Source organism: Mustela nigripes, chromosome 13 (assembly GCF_022355385.1).
Source record: "Mustela nigripes isolate SB6536 chromosome 13, MUSNIG.SB6536, whole genome shotgun sequence".
Lineage (NCBI taxonomy): Eukaryota > Metazoa > Chordata > Mammalia > Carnivora > Mustelidae > Mustela > Mustela nigripes.
In genome coordinates, this window is record NC_081569.1 from 77,711,388 (window position 1) to 77,730,645 (window position 19,258).

At 35.9% G+C, this 19,258-nt stretch overlaps 1 pseudogene; it reads left to right on the plus strand.

Moving 5' to 3' along the window:
* The first annotated feature begins 17,753 nt into the window (after positions 1–17,753).
* LOC131999409 (large ribosomal subunit protein uL3-like) lies at positions 17,754–19,036 on the plus strand (annotated as a pseudogene).
* The last annotated feature ends 222 nt before the right edge of the window (positions 19,037–19,258 follow it).

Consider the following 19,258-nt stretch of genomic DNA (forward strand, 5'->3'; position numbering starts at 1 on the left):
GGACACTTTCTTGGAATGCCCACCAGTGTTGATACTGGAAATTGGGTGTATCATCTGCCAGTCTTGCCAAAATAGACTCTGTGCAAAATCTGCCTGTCTGGGTCACCAATTTCTGAATCAGAAGCTTCCGAATGGTAGAACCTAGGTCACATGATGATACTTTAGCTATAAAGAAGGTTGAGAGATTTTTTTTTTTTTTCTGCTTTTCATAAGGGGAGGGTGGGACTCTAATAATGGGGGATTTTCCAAACACAGAAAGAACACTTAGAGTTTGGTTGTTTGTTTGTTCTTAAGTTTATATTTAAGTTTTAGTTAGTTAACACATACTATAATATTAGTTTCAGGAGTAGAATTTAGTGGTTCATCACTTATATACAACACCTAGTGCTCATCACAACAAGTGTCCTCCCCAATGCCATCCCCCATTTAGCCCAATCCCTGCACATCTCCCCTCCAACAACCATCACTTTGTACTCTATTGTTAAAAGTCTCTTAGAGTTTGCCTCCCTCTTTTCTTTTCCTTTTCCCTTATGTTCATCTGTTTTGTTTCTTAAATTCCACATGTAAGCAAAATTATACAATATTTGTCTTTCTCTGATTTCGCTTAGCATAATACACTCTAGCTCCATCCATGTCATTGTAAACGGCAACATTTAATTCTTTTTTGATGCCTGAGTAATATTGCATTGTATATAAATACCACTCTTTTTTTTAAGATTTTATTTATTTACTTGACAGAGAGAGATCACAAGTAGGTAGAGAGGCGGGCAGAGAGAGAGAGAGAGGGAAGAGGAAGCAGACTCCCTGCCAAGCAGAGAGCCCAATGTGGGACTCAATCCCAGGACCCTGAGATCTTGACCTGAGCCAAAGGCAGAGGCTTAACCCACTGAGCCACCCAGGAACCCAATACCACTTCTTTTTTATCCACTCATCAGTCAATGGACACTTGGGCTCTTTCCATAATTTGGCTATTGTTGATAGTACTGCTATAAACAACAGGGTACATATGTCCCTTTGAATCAGTGTTTTTGTATTCTCTGGGTAAATACCTAGTAGTGCAATTGCCGGTTCTAGGCTACTCTATTTCTAACTTTTTGAGGAACCTCCATATTGTTTTCCAGAGTGGCTGCCCCAGTCTGCATTCCCACCAACAGACTAACACTTACACTTTAAAAAAAAGAAAAAAGCTATGCAAGGTGTTCGGCTCAATAGTTATTATGAGGAAAGTTCCCCCACTCAACAAGAACAACCATCAGATGTCTTGAGTTTACTATAAAATCCATTTTACAGTAATTTTGTAAAGTTTAGAACTGATCACTCAAGATGCTCTTTTTATAGTATGCAGTAATAAGAAGCACATGATGTTCTACCAAAAGGCAGCCATAATATTTTGTTTTCTCTATAATGTGAATTGATGAGAGAGAGTTCCTTATAACATGATAAATTGATAATCATTTTATTTTTGCCTCACCAACACTCAAGGGATATAGCCCTCTGATTAGAAGAGTTTCTTAGTACAAGAGAACCACTTCCTCTACCTTAGATATCTAATACCTCTTTAATAACCCACTATAGCACAAATCTATCCTCTACAGCCCTAGAAGAAAAAATAACTGGAAGAAAAGCAAGGTAAGAAAAACATATTGTGCATTACTCTATACAGTGCATGGTAATAATGAGAACAAAGGTGATACAGATAAAAGGGAATATTCCCTTCATCTCCTATTCTGTCTCTCTTTCTTGTTCTCTCTTACACACACACACACACACACACACACACACACACACGCAGCCTGACACTTTTAAAGGTCTGAGCTTGAAAAATGTTATTTTATGATACTGTATCTTCTTGTAGTCTAAGAAGTCACACCTGAGTTCTAGGGAGAACGAGCTTACCAGTTTCCCTTGGGCTCTTCCAAAAGAGAGAGAGTGGCCTTTCCACACAGACTTCTTCCATTACTTCAATTTCAACCAATGCTGGGAACATTTCTGGCCTTGACCTAATTTATTTCCACAAAAGCCGTTGAAGAATGTCAGAAACCCAGTTAAGTACATCTCATCTTTGCTTCTGAAGAACTTCAGTACACAGACATCCTGGGTTTTCTTGTTAGTAAAATTAGAGAGTCTTTTCCTCATAGGATTATCCTGTGCATTAAATGAGGTAAGGTAAGAACACAGTCCAGAATCTGATACTTCACTTCCTGCAGCTTTCATTCAGAGACTGACTCACACCGCTGGCATCTTTAGTCTGGTAGTATGACTGATTTTTTTTTTTTTTAAGATTTTATTTATTTATTTATTTATTTATTTATTTATTTATTTGTTCATTTGAGAAAGAGAGGGAACACAAGCTGCAGGGAGGGACATAGGAAGAATCAGACTCCTCTAAGCAGGAAGCCAAGGATCCTGAGATCACAACCTGAGCCAAAGGCATAGGTCCAACCAACTGAGCCATCCAGGTGCCCCTGAATGAACTTTTGGTTGTTGTTTCCAACTTGCTCTCCTCTCCCTCCTTGAACCCCTCTTTTCTTCATCAAAACAAAGTTTTCTGTTTCTCTTTAAGTTTGTTTCTTTGTGCTTAATCACCAGTGAATAATATCTGTTGAAAGCTGATTGCATTGAGTGCTTTAGGATACTTTTTAAATATCACAAAGAGCTAAAGAAACTCTCCCCATCTCTTTTAGTATGTTTGTTATTTTACAGACTAATAGTTTTTTCAAGTGTATGTAAAATGAGTTCAATTTCTCTAAAATATGACAACAGTAGAACAGCCAATTTATATGGCCAGTGCTGAAAGCCTATGGTCTGACTCTGTAATTTATACTAACGTTTACAGTGGAATGTATGCCAAATTCTTAGTTTTAGGAAATTATATTAACATATGCTAATCCTCATTATAATGTAAATATTTGCTATTATTATCATCATCATTTACTCAATTGCACAATTTAAAATTTTAATGTAATGCAACCTCCCCCATGAACAAATAATTAATATTTAGAACTAGCATTCCAACCTATACATATGTGAAATCGAAGTCCACCAGACTACACAGCCTCAATAATAAAGTCACAAAAGTTAAGTCCAAAGCTGTCTACTCTTTCCATGAAACTTTTCTCAAGAATATAGAACAATAATGGGGGAGAATTCCAGAATCAATCTAAAAAGTAATGTCTCCCATCTTCCCGAGTGGCTGCTTTCACAACATATAGCTAATGGTGCCCATTACAGCAGCAGAGACAGAGACAGCCAACAATAAATCTTTCTCTTTTACAGCTGGCTCTGGTTTAGGAAGATTTACTTTTATAACAACTGTGAAGACTTCTACCTTATCAACCTTACTCTTTTAATATGTTTCTCCCAAACCTTTTTTATAGTCTCTCATAGTAATGATAGGTCCTAAGGGTCAGAACTAGAAATACTTTCTTTGTAACTCTAAAAGTGTTTGGTTTTGACAAATTACTTTTTATTGTCTTAGTTCAGTTTTGGAGTGCCCTTCATTTCACTTTGAAAAGTTTTTACAACCTGTATTCTGGCATGTGAATTAAAGTGATTTCTAATTTTGCTTTTGACTATAAACCTCCAATTTCCTTATTGGCTCCACTGTTTACATCAGTACAAAACCCTTTCCTTGTAAGGTCTAAATTCATGGGTCCCATATCATCTAAACCTCTTAATTGGGTGAAAGACCAATTCTGATTTCAGATCTTGTGCTGGATCAAATTTTTTTCCCCTTAGGTAAGTGTCACTTCATTGAGAGATAAAAGTCTATAAAAAACACTCTGGGGGCGCCTGGGTGGCTCAGTAGGTTAAAGCCTCTGCCTTAAGCTCAGGTCATGATCCCAGGGTCCTGGGATCAAGCCCGGCATCAGGTTCTCTGCTCAGCAGGGAGTCTGCTTCCTTCTCTCTCTCTCTGCCTGCCTCTCTGCCTACTTGTGATTTCTGTCTGTCAAGTAAATAAATAAAATCTTAAAAAAAAAAAAAAAAACACTCTGCAAGGAAAAAAAGAGGCTCCTCAAAGTGGAAAGAGGACTTATGTGTCCTCTTTCTTACACATAAAACTAGAGCCTACTGCAGCATAGAAGAAGGAAAACAAACCAGATGACAAGTAACTTTTACTGACTATAAAATATTTATGCTATGGATTGGGGACACACCTTGTTGATCTAGTGTCTTGGAAAGATAACTGCAACATCCTTCTCAATGGGCCAGGTGAGTATAGACCTTATTTTTGCTAACAATAGCCAGTATATAAAATAACCTTATTCTTACTAACAAGAGCCTGCTCATGTTCAGAGTAAGCAAAGGTTTAGCACACCAACCATTACCTGATATTCAGGACTGAGCAACATAGTAAAAATAAACCATCAAGCCTATCCTAATATGTACCTTGAAACTCACCACCCACATACATTTTGACCCATAGCACCAGTAATAAGTGCAAAAGGTTATATTATAATCAAATTGCTTTATGTGGCCTATAGTCTTTAAATAACTTACAGTACTTTAAATACTACTCTACTAGTTTAACTACTTTAAATAGTATTAAAGAACAAATTTCTTATTACAAAGTACTATTTTCTTTGGAGGGCATAGTGCAAAGGAAGAAGATAGTCCCAAGGATACCTAAGCAAGACTTTAAGCATTAAAAACGTGTAGCTGATTGTTTGCTAGTATGTATTTATTTTCCATTCTCTTAATTAAGAGGATAAAATCTTTTTGGATTTTTTTATTACTAATATGTAAGAAGAGGGGCACCTGGGTGGCTCAGTGGGTTAAAGCCTCTGCTTTCGGTTCATGTCAGGATCCCGAGGTCCTGGGATCGAGCCCTGCATTGGGCTCTCTGCTCCGCGGGGAGCCTGCTTCCTCCTCTCTCTCTGCCTGCTTCTCTGCCTACTTGTGATCTCTGCCTGTCAAATAAATAAATAAAATCTTCAAAAAAAAAAATGTAAGAAGAGGTTAGAACCAACCAAGAGAATTTAGGAGATTCTAAACAATGCCTAATGAAAGCATTTATGCATTGTGATTTTTATTATAACCAAGATAAAATAACACTGCAACCTCAAAATTTTTTAATATTAAAAATAAAAAATAAATACAGATTAAAATACAATAAATATTTATTTAGCTATTTAGTTATATGTGTATGTATATTTTAGTGAGGGGGAAAGAGAGGGTGGGGGCAGGGGTCAGAGGGGGGAGCAAGACAGAGAGTCTTAAGAGATTCCATGCCTAACATGGAGCCCAACTCAGTGCTCAATCTCAAACCCTGAAATCAAGAACTGAGCTGAAATAAATTCAGACACTTAACTGACTGAACCACACAGGTGACCCCAATAAATATTATATTTAAATAATATTATTCCGTCAGCTCATTTAATAAAACCCTCAATTTATAAATAGGATGTTTTTGCTAAATATAAGTTTGAAATATACTGGCTGTTTAAATTATTCTTTTTTCCAAAGTCCTCAACTATAAAAGTTAATGTAAATGCTTAAGAATTTAGCCTGACCTTTATGTTAGTGGATTACCTCCTGCTTATAAATCACTCTGAAGACCTAATTTGGTTAGTACTTCAGTTTATAATTGTACATATGAGTTTGGTGGTCAGTGTCCAATAGGAAGTCTTTCTAGGAACTACAGAGCAGAGAGAAAACAAAAAGATATCATGTTTCAGACAAAATTATTGGGGGAGATGATATTTATAGTCAGCAGCTTTTCTCAAAAGATGCTCACTTTGCCTGGCTCTACCACACATATCTATCTCTGAAGGCACTATCCATTTTATCAAATGTCCCCCTATACGCTAGCTGTGCCATTCACAGTTTTCATGAGTTAGGTTTCTTCTTATACCATCCACTTTCTTTACTTAGCAAACTCTAATACATCTGTCACAGTTACTTTGATATATTCCCCTGAGCTTCCTTCACAGTTAAAAATCCTCTTTTCTTTTTTTTTTAATTGTGTTATGTTTGTCACCACACAGTACATCATTAGTTTTTGATGTAGTGTTCCATGATTCATTGGTTGTGTATAACACCCAGTGCTCCATGCAATATGTGCCCTCCTTAATGCACATCACAGGGCTACCCCATCCTCTCCACACCCTCTCCCCTCTAAAACCCCCAGTTTGTTTCCCAGAGTCCATAGTCTCTCATGGGTCATCTCCCCCTCCAATTTCCACCCCTTTCATTTTTCCCTTCCTTCTCCTAAAGTCCTCCATGCTATTCCTTATGTTCCACAAATAAGTGAAACCATAAGATGATTGACTTTCTCTGCTTGACTTATTTCACTCAGCATAATCTGCTCCAGTCCCATTCAAGTCGATGCAAAAGTTGGGTACTCATCATTTCTGATGGCTGAGTAATATTCCATTTAAACATTCTCTTCTATATACTACCTCAATACTTTCTGAAATACCATTTAGGATACTTCAATACTTATCAATTTAGTTTACCTTATTGTAATATCTGTTGTATTATAAACATGCATTTGGATGTCGTGACAGCATGATCTGTGACAGAAAAAAAAAATCTATAAACCAAGCCAACCTAAACGTTTTACAGTTATTACTTCATTTAACCCTCACAACAAATGTACGATGTTAATAATATAAATTGTACTTAATAGATAAGGTGACAATCCAAGCAAGTTTAAATAAATTATCTCACTTTATGCAATGCAAAACAGGGCTGACTGCAGCGCTTATACCCTTTACCCAATGGTGTCTTACAAAACTAACAACTAGCTCCTGCCACCACTGAGAAGGAAAAAAGGAAAAAGAGGGAGGGAAAACCCTCTTCTGTAACATTTGCATATTCTCTCCAGGTTTCCACTACCACCAATTTTAAGATACCAATAAGATGTCACTGTGTAGGGGCGCCTGGATGGCTCAGTGGGTTAAGCCTCTGCCTTCTGCTCAGGTCATGGTCTCAGGGTCCTGGGATTGAGCCCCACATCAGGCTCTCTGCCCAAAAGGGAGCCTGCTTCCCCCTCTCTCTCTGCCTGACTCTCTGCCTACTTGTGATCTCTGTCTGTGAAATAAATTAAAAAAAAAAAAAAAAAAGATGTCACTGTGTATACATGGCTTTCAGAAGAGATGCTCACAGTTGGCTATCATGAGCCAGTACAAACTCGCTTCAGCATCCCACAACCTCACCACTGTGTTCTTTCCTTGTTCATATTTGTACTCTTTCTCCTCAAGATTTGTACTATGCCCAGAATGAAATAGGTGCTCAAAAAATACTTGTGGAAAAAAAAATCCATTATATTTATAAATTAACTAGAATGTGGTAAATATACACACATCTTGGTAAAATAATTTTCTGATTGTTTTACCTTTTTAATCTCTGAAAAGGGGTTGCTGATTGTTCATCATTTAACAGTATAAACAAATAACATCTTAAAATAAAATAGAGTAATATATATTCTAAGTTTTGTGATTATTTTAAAAAACTAAAGACTTTTTTCCTTTTGGTTCTGTGCCTTCTGGTGAAATTAATGAATACTTTCATAATTAATCAAATAGTTCAATAAATGCTGACTAACAATGTTCACATATTGGTTCAAACTTTCCTGTTCTTCATCTTTCTTCATATTATGAAAATTTTGCCAATATATCCAAATACAGTAAATCCATCAAATGTCTGTATTACTTTCATCATAATTAAAATGCTTTCCATAATACCTAAGCCATTTAAGTAAATCTGTATGTCTATAAAGAGTGAGTTATACAGACCAAGCCCCTACTCTTAGGAACAAATACATTTTTTAAATCAATTTTTTTAACTTTTTATAAACCTATAATTTATTTTTATCCCCAGGGGTACAGGTCTATGAATCACCAGGATAACACACTTCACAGCACTCACCATAGCACATATCCTGCCCAATGTCCATAACCCCACCCCCTTCTGTAGACCCCCCTCCCCCCAGCAACCCTCAGTTTGTTTTTTGAGATTGAGTATTTTATAGTTTGTCTCCCTCCCGATCCCATCTTCTTTCAGTTTTTCTTTTCCTACCCCCTAAACCCCCCACATTGCATCTCCACTTCCTCATATCAGGGAGATCATATGATAGTTGTCTTTCACCAATTGACTTATTTTGCTAAGCATAATACCCTCTAGTTGCATCCACGTTGTCACAAATGGCAAGATTTCATTTCTTTTGGTAGCTGCGTAGTAAGGAACAAATACATTTTTAACATCAGGGTAACTTCTATAATTATAGGTAAAAGCATTAGAAATTTATATGAAATTCTATTTAAACTTGTGACATTTTTAAGAACTATCTTTACTACTTAGGTATTTTAACAATTAATTTATCCATAACTAAGCCAAACAATAGTTTTTCATTAAACTGAAAATATCAACATAATTTTCTGCTTCTCCACTCTCCTATAAAAAATTAATTCTATAGCCAGCTTTCCCGTTCCAATACCCGCAAGCTCTGCGACACTCAGCCACCCCCAATCCTTCTGTGACCAATGAAACAAGATGGGATTGGGAGGGAGACAAACCATAAGTGAATCTTAATCTCACAAAACAAACTGAGGGTTGCTGGGGGGAGGGGGTTTGGGAGAAGGGGGTGGGATTATGGACATTGGGGAGGGTATGTGCTTGGGTGAGTGCTGTGAAGTGTGTAAACCTGGTGATTCACAGACCTGTACCCCTGGGGATAAAAATATATGTTTATAAAAAATAAAAAATTAATTAAAAAAAATTAATTCTACCTTAGGAGTGTGAAGAACTTCATATTTCTTTTTGTATTTTCCTTTGAAAAATTGGATGATGAGTTTTGAGACATATTTTAAAATGGAAAATGTTCAAAAAAAGCATTTGAAGTGTGGGAGAATTTTTTAATTCAAATTAGTTACCATGTAGTGTAGTACTGATTTAAGGAGTAGACTTTAGTGATTCATCACTTACATATAACCCCCACTGTTCATCCCAGCAAGAGATTAAGCATTCCGTAATGCTTATCACCTATTTATCCCATCCCCCTGCCCACCTACCTCCAGAAACCCTCAGTTTGTTCCCTATATTTAAGAGTCTCTTATGGTTTGCCTCTCTGTTTTCCTCTTATTTTATTTTTCCTTCCCTTCCCCTATCTTCATCTGTTTTGTTTCTAAATTCTATATATGAATAAAAGCATATGATATTTGTCTTTCTCTGACTCACTTATTTCACTTAGTGTAATACACTCTTGTTCTATCTGTGTCACTGCAAATGGCAAGTTTTTTTTGTTTTGTTTGTTTGTTTTTTGAGATAGAGCACAAAGGGGAAGAGGCGGAGGGAGAAGGAGAAAGAGAATTCTAAGCAGTCTCCATGCCCAATGTGGAGCCCAATATAGGGCCTGATCTCATGACCCTGAGATTATAACTTGAGCTGAAATCAAGAGTCAGACACTTAATCAACTGAGCCACCCAGGGACCCCAAGATTTCATTGTTTTATTGCTGAGTAATATTCCATTGTATATATGTAACACTTCTTTTTCCATTCATCAGTCCATGGACATTGGGGCTCTTTCCAAAATTTGGTTATTGTTAATAATGCTGCTATAAACATTGAGGTGGTGCACATGCCCCTTCAAATCAGCATTTTTGACAAATTGAGGATAAATACCTAGTAATGCATATGCTGGGTCATAGAGTAGTTCCATTTTTAACCTTCTGAGGGACCTCTATACTATTTTTCAGAGTGGCTGCACCAACTTAAATTCCTACCAACAGTGCATAAGTGTTCCCCTTTCTCCACATCCTCACCAACATTTGTTGCCTGAGGTGTCATCTCATTGTTGTTTTGATTTGTATTTCCCTGGTGCTGAATGATATTGAGAATTTTTTCATGTGTCTGTTAGCATCTGGACATCTTCTTTGGAAAAGTCTCTATTCACTTCTCCCCATTTCTTAACTGGATCATGTGGTTTTGAGGTGTTGAGTTTGATAAGTTCTTTATAGATTTTGAATACTAGCCCTATATTGGTAAGCTATTTGCAAATATCTTCTTTCATTCCATCAGTTAGTTGCCTTTTAGTTTTATTGACTGTTTGTTGTGCAGAAGTTTTCTTAATGAAGTCCAAATAGTTCCTTTTTGGTTTGTTTCTCTTGACTCCAGAGTCAAATAAGAAGTTGCCTTGGCTGAGGTCAAAGACATCCATGCTTGCTTTCTCCTCTAAGATTTTCATGATTTCCTATCTTAAATTTAGGTTCTCCATCCATTTTTAATTTATTTTTGTGTATGGTGTAAGAAAGTGTTCCAGTTTCATTCTTCCACATGTCACTGTCCAATTTTCCCATTACCATCTGTTGAAGATACTGTCTTTTTTCTAATGGATATTCTTTCCTGCTTTGTCAAAGATAAGTTGGCCATGCAGTTGTGGGTCCATTTCTGGGTTCTCTATTTTGTTTCATGGATCTATGTGTCTATTTTTGTGCCAGTACCATCTGTCTTGATGATTATACTTTGCAATACAGCTTGAAGGTTGGAATTGTGATTTCTTCACCTTTGCTTTTCTTTTTCAACATTACTTTGGCTATTCTGGGTATTCTGTTATTCCATATAAATTTTAGGATTGTTTGTTCTAGTTCTGTGGAAAATATTTTGATAGCGATTGCACTGAATGTGTAGATTTCTTTGGGTAGTATAGACATTTTAACAGTATTTGTTTTTCCAATCCAAGAGCATGGAATGCTTTTTCATTTCTTTGTCTTCTTTAACTTCTTTCATGAGTGTTTTATAGTTTTCAGAGTACAGATCTTTTACCTCTTTTGTTAGGTTTATTCCTAGCTATTTTGTGGCTTTTGGTGCAATCATAAATGGAATCAAACTCTTGATTTCTCTTTCTGTTACTTCATTATTGATGTATAGAAATGCAACAGATTTCTGTACATTGATTTTTTATCCTCCAGTTTTGCTGAATTTCTGTATCAGTTCTAAAAATTTTCTGGTGGAGTCTTCTGGACTTTTTCACATAAGGAAAAGGGGGTTCCCTAAGGAGGGGTTCTGACTTGTGAAGAGCAAAGTTTGACTTCTTCTTTGACAATTTAGATGCTTTTATTTATTTACTTTTTGTTTTTGTTTTTGTTTTCTGATTGCTGAGGCTAGTACTTCCAGTACTATATTGAACAATGGTGGTAAGAGTAAACATCTCTGTCATGTTCCTGACCTTAGGAGAAAAGGTCTCAGTTTTTCCCCGCTGAGATTGGTATTCACTGTGGGTCTTTCATATACAGCTTTTATGATATTGAGGTACGCTCCTTCTATCCCTACTTTCTTGGGGGTTTTTATCAAGAAAGTTTGCTGTATTTTGTCAAATGTTTTTTTCTACATATATTTAAAGGATCATATGGTTTTTAGCCTTTCTTTTATTAATATGGTGTATCAAGTTGATTGATTTGTGGATATTGAACCACCCTTGCATCCTAGGAATAAATCCAACTTAATCATGGTGAATAATCCTTTTAATGTTCTGCTGGATTCAATTAGCTAGTTTCTTGTTGAGAATTTTTGTATCCATGTTCATCAGGGATATTAGTCTGTTATTCTCCTTTTCAGTGGGGTCTGAAACCATACTGGTTTGGGGATTAAGTTAATGCTGGTCTCATTGAATGAGTTTGGAAATATTCCTCCATTTCTATTTTTTGAACAGCTTCAAAAGAATGGGTATTAATTCTTTTTTAAATGTGTGGTAAAATTCACCTGGAAAGCCATCCAGCCCCAGACTCTTGTTTGTTGGGGGTCTTTTGATTACTGATTCAACTTCTTTTTTGGTCATGGGTCTGTTCAGGTATTCTATTTCTTCCTGTTTCAATTTTGGTAGTTTATATGTTTCTAGGAATTTATTTCTTACAGATTGCCCAATTTGTTTGTGTATCATTGCTCATAATATTCTCTTACAGTTTGAATTTCTGTGGTGTTGGTTGTGATCTCTCCTCTTTTATTCTTATTTTGTTTATTTGGGTCCTTTCTCTTTCCTTTTTGGTAAGTCTGGTTAGGGGGTTATCAAATTTGTTAATTCTTGCAAAGAATCAACTCATAGTTTCATTGATCTGTTCTACTGGTTTTTTGTTTTGTTTCATTTTTTTGTTTTATTTTGTTTTACATCTATGTCATAGATTTCTGCTCTAATCTTAATTATTTCCCTTCTTCTGCTGGTTTTAGGCTTTACTTGCTACCTTTTCGTCTGACCTCGTTTAGGTGTAAAACTATTTATTTGAAACCTTCTTTAGGTATAAGTTTAGGTTGTTTGAGACTTTTCTTGCTTCTTGAAGAAGGCCTGCATTGCTACACAATTCCTTCTTATGACTGCCTTTGCTGCATCCCAAAGATTTTGAACTGCTACGCTTTCATTTTCATTTGCTTTCATGTTTTTTTTTTCTTTAATTTTCTGGTTAAACCAGTCTTCTAAACATGGGAGAATTTTCAGTGTCAAATATATTCCTTTCCTAAAATCGGATTATTATCCTTTTTAATTCCTTTGTCTTTTATTCTTTATTTTCCTTTAATGTTAATTCTTTGGCCTAAAACTTATATTTTGATTCTTTTAAGACATTCCTCAACACCCATTAGTACAAATCCTAAGGTGTTAATGACTAATAAATGCAAACCCCAAAATATGCCTTTGTCTTAAGGGACAAGGGAATAATCTAGTAGCACAAGGAAATCAGTTGCCTTTACTGAATTGGATGGGTTTGATCTGAATGCAGTATTTTTAAAATTTTATTTATTTTATTTTATTTATTTGTCATAGAGATGGAGCACAAGAAGGGGGAGCAGCAGGCAGAGGGAGCAGCAGACTCCCCACTGAGCAGGGAGCCCAATGCAAAACTTAATTCCAGGACCCTGGGATCATGGCCTGACCAAAGGCCATCACTTAACCAACTGAGCCACCCACGCATCCTACAATCTGACTGCAGTATTAAGTGAAGTCACATTTATGGTATAAGCAAGATACTGACATAAGGAAAAAACAAGTAAAATGATGGAAAGGATGACCTGGTAAACCTCTTCCTAGACTAAGCTGTAGGATCCCATGGAATGACACTATAATTACATGGAAAGTAATTGTCATATATTTGCCAAGAAATTACATGGTTGACAGTACTCTTTGAAAATTGTTCTGCATTTCTACTGCCAACAGCTATGTTAGCAGAAAATGAAATTAGAAACAACCACAGGAGGTGTTTTCTTCTCATTTAGAAAACTATTTCATTTAGGAAGTAAAATTTAATTTACAAGTAAATATTATAAAGCTAAAAATAAAATGGAATGACTTAGAAATGTCTCTAAAAGTTATTGTTATTTGGTATAATGTTGGCTTTGTGGAGGGAAAAAAGTCATTTACTACATGTCAAGCTATTCATATATTCTATTTTGCAAGTGCCAGTACTATAAAGCCATCTTTTCCAAGCTATTCCTTACTAACAAATGAATATGTTAGATTCTAAGAGACACAGATAAGAATTTTAACACCTTTCCCAAATATTATAAAAGCCTTCTTTTACAAATTCTAAGAGCTAATACTATAAGATAAGAACAGTTTATTTTGAAATTAGTAAATGAGTGATTTTATATTCTTGCATTGCTGTGGACCTCCTAGAAACCAAAAGCACCAGCTAAAACTTTAAGACAGCTTACAAATTTTCCCCCCAAACTGCTGAAACCATTAGTTGGCCAAAAAAAAAAAAGTTATTAATCATACAAACTCAGTGTAAATAAAGTGTACTTAAACTGATTTCTTACTAAATATATCCAGTCCCTTTGTAAACTTTACCACCACTCTAGTCTTATTTACATGACAAAATTTAAATCAAAGAGTTACATTTAAACATGTTCTCAACAACTTACTTCAAGTTAAATAACGAATTATTTTCTCTAGCCAGTGCATTGAATTAATAATAACTTATCATGCTACCTACATATGAACATATTTCCTTTGTTGGTTAAGTCAAAATATATGTCAACCAAATAAGATATTTAGTGTCAGAGAAATCAGGTTCTTCTCATTTTTGACTTTATATTTCATTCAGGAGATTAATTTTATGGCCAAAGTTAAGATAAAATGCTCTGTATAGTGATACAAAAAAGCAGTGTATAAAGTATTATTTATAGTAGCTAACATTTTTTAAAGAAAACAGATATAAAGAGGATTATATGTAGAAAAATTTACCTCCACATACATAACATACCTGAAGATATGATAAGAAATTAATAATGCTGATTATTTCTTGAAAGGATTACTCAATAGCTGGGACACAAGAGTGAGAGAGACACTTAAATTCCATGAAAAAATTTTTTTACAACTTTTTAAATTTTATCCATGTCCATAAATTATTTACTCCAAAATAAATTTAAATTAGAAAGCAAATAAATGTGGTCTTCTCTTTAGTGAAAGAACTACAGAACTGGGATTAAAGACTCAAATTAGAAGATTATAGGACTACAAGAGAGAAGAAAATCATCCTTTGGATTCTAAAGAAAATCAGCATTTTCTAAGGAAAGTCTCAGTTTGCCAAGTACTATTAAAAAAAAAAAACAACAACAAATTTTCTGAGGGTTCATAAGCAATTTGAAAAATAAAGTCTTTGAAAGAGAAAGTGTCATCTACATCCATAAAAATGAATATGGGACATAAAAAGGATAAGTAGCAAATGTTTAACTCAAGAAAAGGAAGATACTGGGTACAAGATGGCTAAGTAGGAAGATCCTGAGCTCATTACCTCACATGGATACAAGTATACAACTACATATGGAATTATTTCCTCTGAAAAAGAACAGAAAACTGGATGAACACAGTCTTTACAACAAAGGACAAAAAGGTGACCATCAGGATGAGTAGGAGAGACAGAGACACTATCTCATCAAAATTCTCAACCCCAGGCATGACAATCCACCAGCAAGAGGGAATCTAAAAATAGAGAACTCTTCCCTAAGAGGTGAGAAGCTTGTGATCCACATCAGGAACCCTTTAGATGCTGCACAAGAGAGATGGGCCCCTAACCACTGGGCTTTGAAAACCAATAGAACTTATATCCAAGAACTATGGAACAATATGGGATGAAAAACCTGCTCTTAAATGGCTCACAAAAAAGCTCACTCACACAGAAACCCAGTGCAAAACAAAAACAAAAGCAATAACACCAATGTGAAATTGCCTAGACCATATGTGGAAGAGACTCTCTTATTAATCTTAAAGCCTGTACTGGGGGGTGGGGTGGGGGAAAGGTAGCAAACTGTTGGGATTTTCTCTAAGTGACAGACACCCTGGCATGTACCATATTTTCAACTTCAGTCTACCTTACTAAGATTGATTCTGGCAAGCACCATTTTGGAATCATTCCTCTAAACTGCTTAAAGCAGGTAGGCATGCCAGCTAAGAAATCCACTCACACCCACAGTGCAACAATCCCTTTTAGCTGAGACTGGCAACAGTCCAGCCCACCTTCAGCAATGTGTCACAGCTGGGCTGGGCATAAGTCCTGCCCACCCCACACTGCAGCACATCAGAGCTAGCCTGGTGCAGACCCACCCACTCCTGCACTATAGTGTAGCTGCATGGTATACGATCGCCAATACCAGCCTTGCCTATCCTTGTGTCACAGACATGGCCCCACCATAGTAACCACACAGGAGATGCCTCTTGAACACCTAGCTTTGGTAGTTAGATGGGATTGGACTTCTGGGCTCCATGTGACATCTACACAAGGCCACTGTTTCAAGACTGGGAGAGGCAGTTGATTTGCTTAATACATAGAAACAAACAGAGAGAGGCAAAATGAGGAAACAGGAATACAACCAAAATAAAAGAACAAAAAACATCAGAAAAAGACATTAATGAAATGGAAATAATCATCTACCTGATAAAGAGTCAAAGCAATGGTCATAAAGATGCACATTGGACTTGAAAAAATATTAATACAGTGAAATCCTCAACAAAGAGATAGGAAATGTGTGAAAGTTTCAAAGAGCAGTAACAGAGCTAAAGAGCACAATAACCAAACTAAAAAATATACTAGAGGAATTCAACAGCAGACTATATAAAGCTATAAGCTGGATCAGTAAGCTGGAAGACAAAGCAATAGAACTCACTTAGAGCAACAGAAAGAAAAGAGAATTTAAAATAAAACAAATAAAAAACAAAAAACCCTTGAAGGACTTTTGGGAAAACATTGAATATATGCAACATTTGCCTAATGGGAGTCCCAGAAGAAAAGAGAAAAAGGAAAGAAAAGTTATTTGAAGAAATAATGGATGAAAACATTCTTAATGTGGAGAAGGAAACAGACATACAGGTCCAGGAATCCCAGAGAGTTCCAATAAGATAACCCAAAGAGATTCACACCAAAAGACAATATAATTAAAGTGATAAAAATTAAGAGTAGCAAGAGAAAAATGACTTATTACATACAAAGGAAAACTCATAAGGCTACAGGCAGGTTTCTCAATAGAAACTTTGCAAGACAGAAGAGAATGGCATGACATATTCAAATTGCTGAAAGGCAAAACTTCCAACCAGGAATTCTCTATCTGACAAGGTTATCATTTAAAATTAAAGAACATACTGAGTTTTCCAGATAAGCAAAAAAAAAAAAAAAAAAAGTAGCTCTTCACCACTAAACTGTTTCTTCAAGAAATGTTAAAGGGACTTCTCTAAACTGAAAATAAATAGTATTAAGAATAAGAAAACATACACAAGTAAAAAATCTCACTGGAAAAGGGAAATATATAGTAAAGCAATTGATCAATAAATAAAGCAAGTATTAAAGTTAAAAGGCAAAATAGTAATATTAACTAAAATTACAGTAATTAGTTAAGGGGTGCATAAAACAAAAAGGTGAAAATGTGACATCAAAACATAAAACATAGTAAGGGGAGAAAAATGTAAAGTTTTGCAATGTGTTCAAAATTAAATTTCTATCACTCAAAATAGACTGATATTTACATAAGAAATTATATATGAACTCCACAGTAATCACAAAGCAAAAAACTTACAGTAAATTCATACAAAAAATTAGAAGGGAACCTAAACATATCACTAAGGAAATTCTCATGATTAATTTAGAGTAATAGAATTACTAGAATTCCTGCAGATTCTGTGCACTTAGAGATACCCCTCTGACAATCTAAAAGTACAGAGCTATAGTGAAAGAAGTGTCCACCAGCTACACGGAGGTTGAGAGACAAGAGAGAACTATGTGGAAAGGAAGGAAAATTTTTCACAATAGTTTTGAGGTTAAAAAAATTGACCCAACTATGGTGTGAAACAAAAAACAAAGGGAGAGGAACATATTTCAAAAACATATATGGTCTCTATATCCCGTTGCAAAGCATATGAGAACTTGGAATAGAGAAGTGAGTTACTTTGAATTTATCCTTTGACATTTAAATTACACTTCTTTGGTGTTACACAGTCTCAGTGAGGGTCTTTCTGTGTGAATTACAAACAGAAAATGATTTGTGTGATTATTTTCCCAGTCCTCCCGAGGGTAATACACATCATAATCCATGCTAGATGCATAGGAAAATAAAGTTAACTCACACATAAAAATGGAGGCTTGAGTGCATTAACTGGGACTTTGTTCCCTCAAGAAATCACAGTTAAGAATGCTCTAGAGTGAATCAAAAGTTTTACAGGATAACTTCACAGAAATCAAGGGTAAAAGTACAGCCAGGCTTTTGGAATCTGACATTTCCTGATAAAAGCAGCAGATTTATCATGTTTTAACTAGGCTTATTTCTAAGAGTTAGTGCCATGAAGCAAAAACTAGCTACTGGGGCTCACCTGGGAGAGGAGCTGTTAGTAAGATCATTGTGAGCTAGCCAATGTCACAGAAAGTAAAAAAAATAGTGTGTGTGTGCATGTGTGTTTCAGGGGGCTGGCTTCCCCTCAGTCATTTGTTGTTGATTTACACAATTTTGGGAGAGGCAGATGTAAGTTAGTTAAGTTAAATACAAAAGTGGTTAATAAAAAATTATTTTGGAGTTACTTTTTCTCTAGGACAAAAATCACTTGCATCTCTTTTGGACAACATATATACAACTTAACGTGCATATGCACAGAGTCTGTACTTAATAAATAGTTAATGGACAAATACACACCCCTAGAGAATTAAAGAAGCCTCAGGTGGGAGTGTTAGCCCATACTTCAACATGATCTTGAAAAACAGGTCATTTTTACATATCTTTGTAACACCATTGATACACTGACTCAGCATTTCAGATCATGGCCCTCTAGTTTGTTATCCTAACCCAGAATATGAACCAAAGTCATCATATATCATTGCAACCATGTTTATTGCAGTTTATCTCTAAAAATTAGACTGTCCTTGTTCACTCCCCCCAAAAAAAGAAGAAGAAGAAGAAGGCCCACCTCATGGAGATCCAGGTGAATGGAGACATCGTGGCTGAGAAGCTGGACTGGGCTCACAAGAGCCTGGAGAAGCACGTACGTATGAACCAAGTGTCTGGACAGAATGAGGTGATCGTTTTCATCAGTGTCATCATTGTCATCAAGGGCAAAGGCTACAAAGGGGTAACCAGCTCCTGGCACACCAAGAGACTACCCCACAAGATGCTCCGGGGGCTGCATAATATTGCCTGTATTGGAGCATGACATTCTACCCCATGGCTTTCTCTGTGGCTTAGGCTGGACAGAAAGACTGCCATGGTCACACTGAGAGCAACAAGATTTACAAGATTGTCCAGGGACATCTCATCAAGGATGGCAAAGTAAGCAAGAACAATGCTTCCATTGATTATGATCTGTCTGGTGAGAGCATCAGCCCTCTGGGTGGCTTTGCCCACTATGGTGAAGTGAACAATGCCTTTGTCATGCTGAAAGGCTATATGGTGGGAACCAAGAAGCAATAGCTTACATTCTGCAAGTCCTTGCTGCTACAGACCAAAAGGTAGGCTCTGGAGAAGGCTGACCTCAAGTTCATCAACACCACTTCCAAGTTTAAATATGGCTGATTCCAGACTGCAGAGAAAAAGAAAGAACTCATAGAACCACTTAAGAAAGACCAAATTGCTTAATGTCAGGAGCAGATTTTCCAGTGGAAAAACAAAACAATTACATACTTTGCCAATATTTCTTTGTCTATAGCTTTTCATTTTCTTCATAGTACCTTTCAAATAGAAACATTTTTAAATTTTGATGATTTTTATTGATTATGGCTTTGATTATGGTATCTCAGAAATCTTTACTATACACAAGATTACAATGATTTTCCCTTATGACTTCCTCCAGAACTTTTA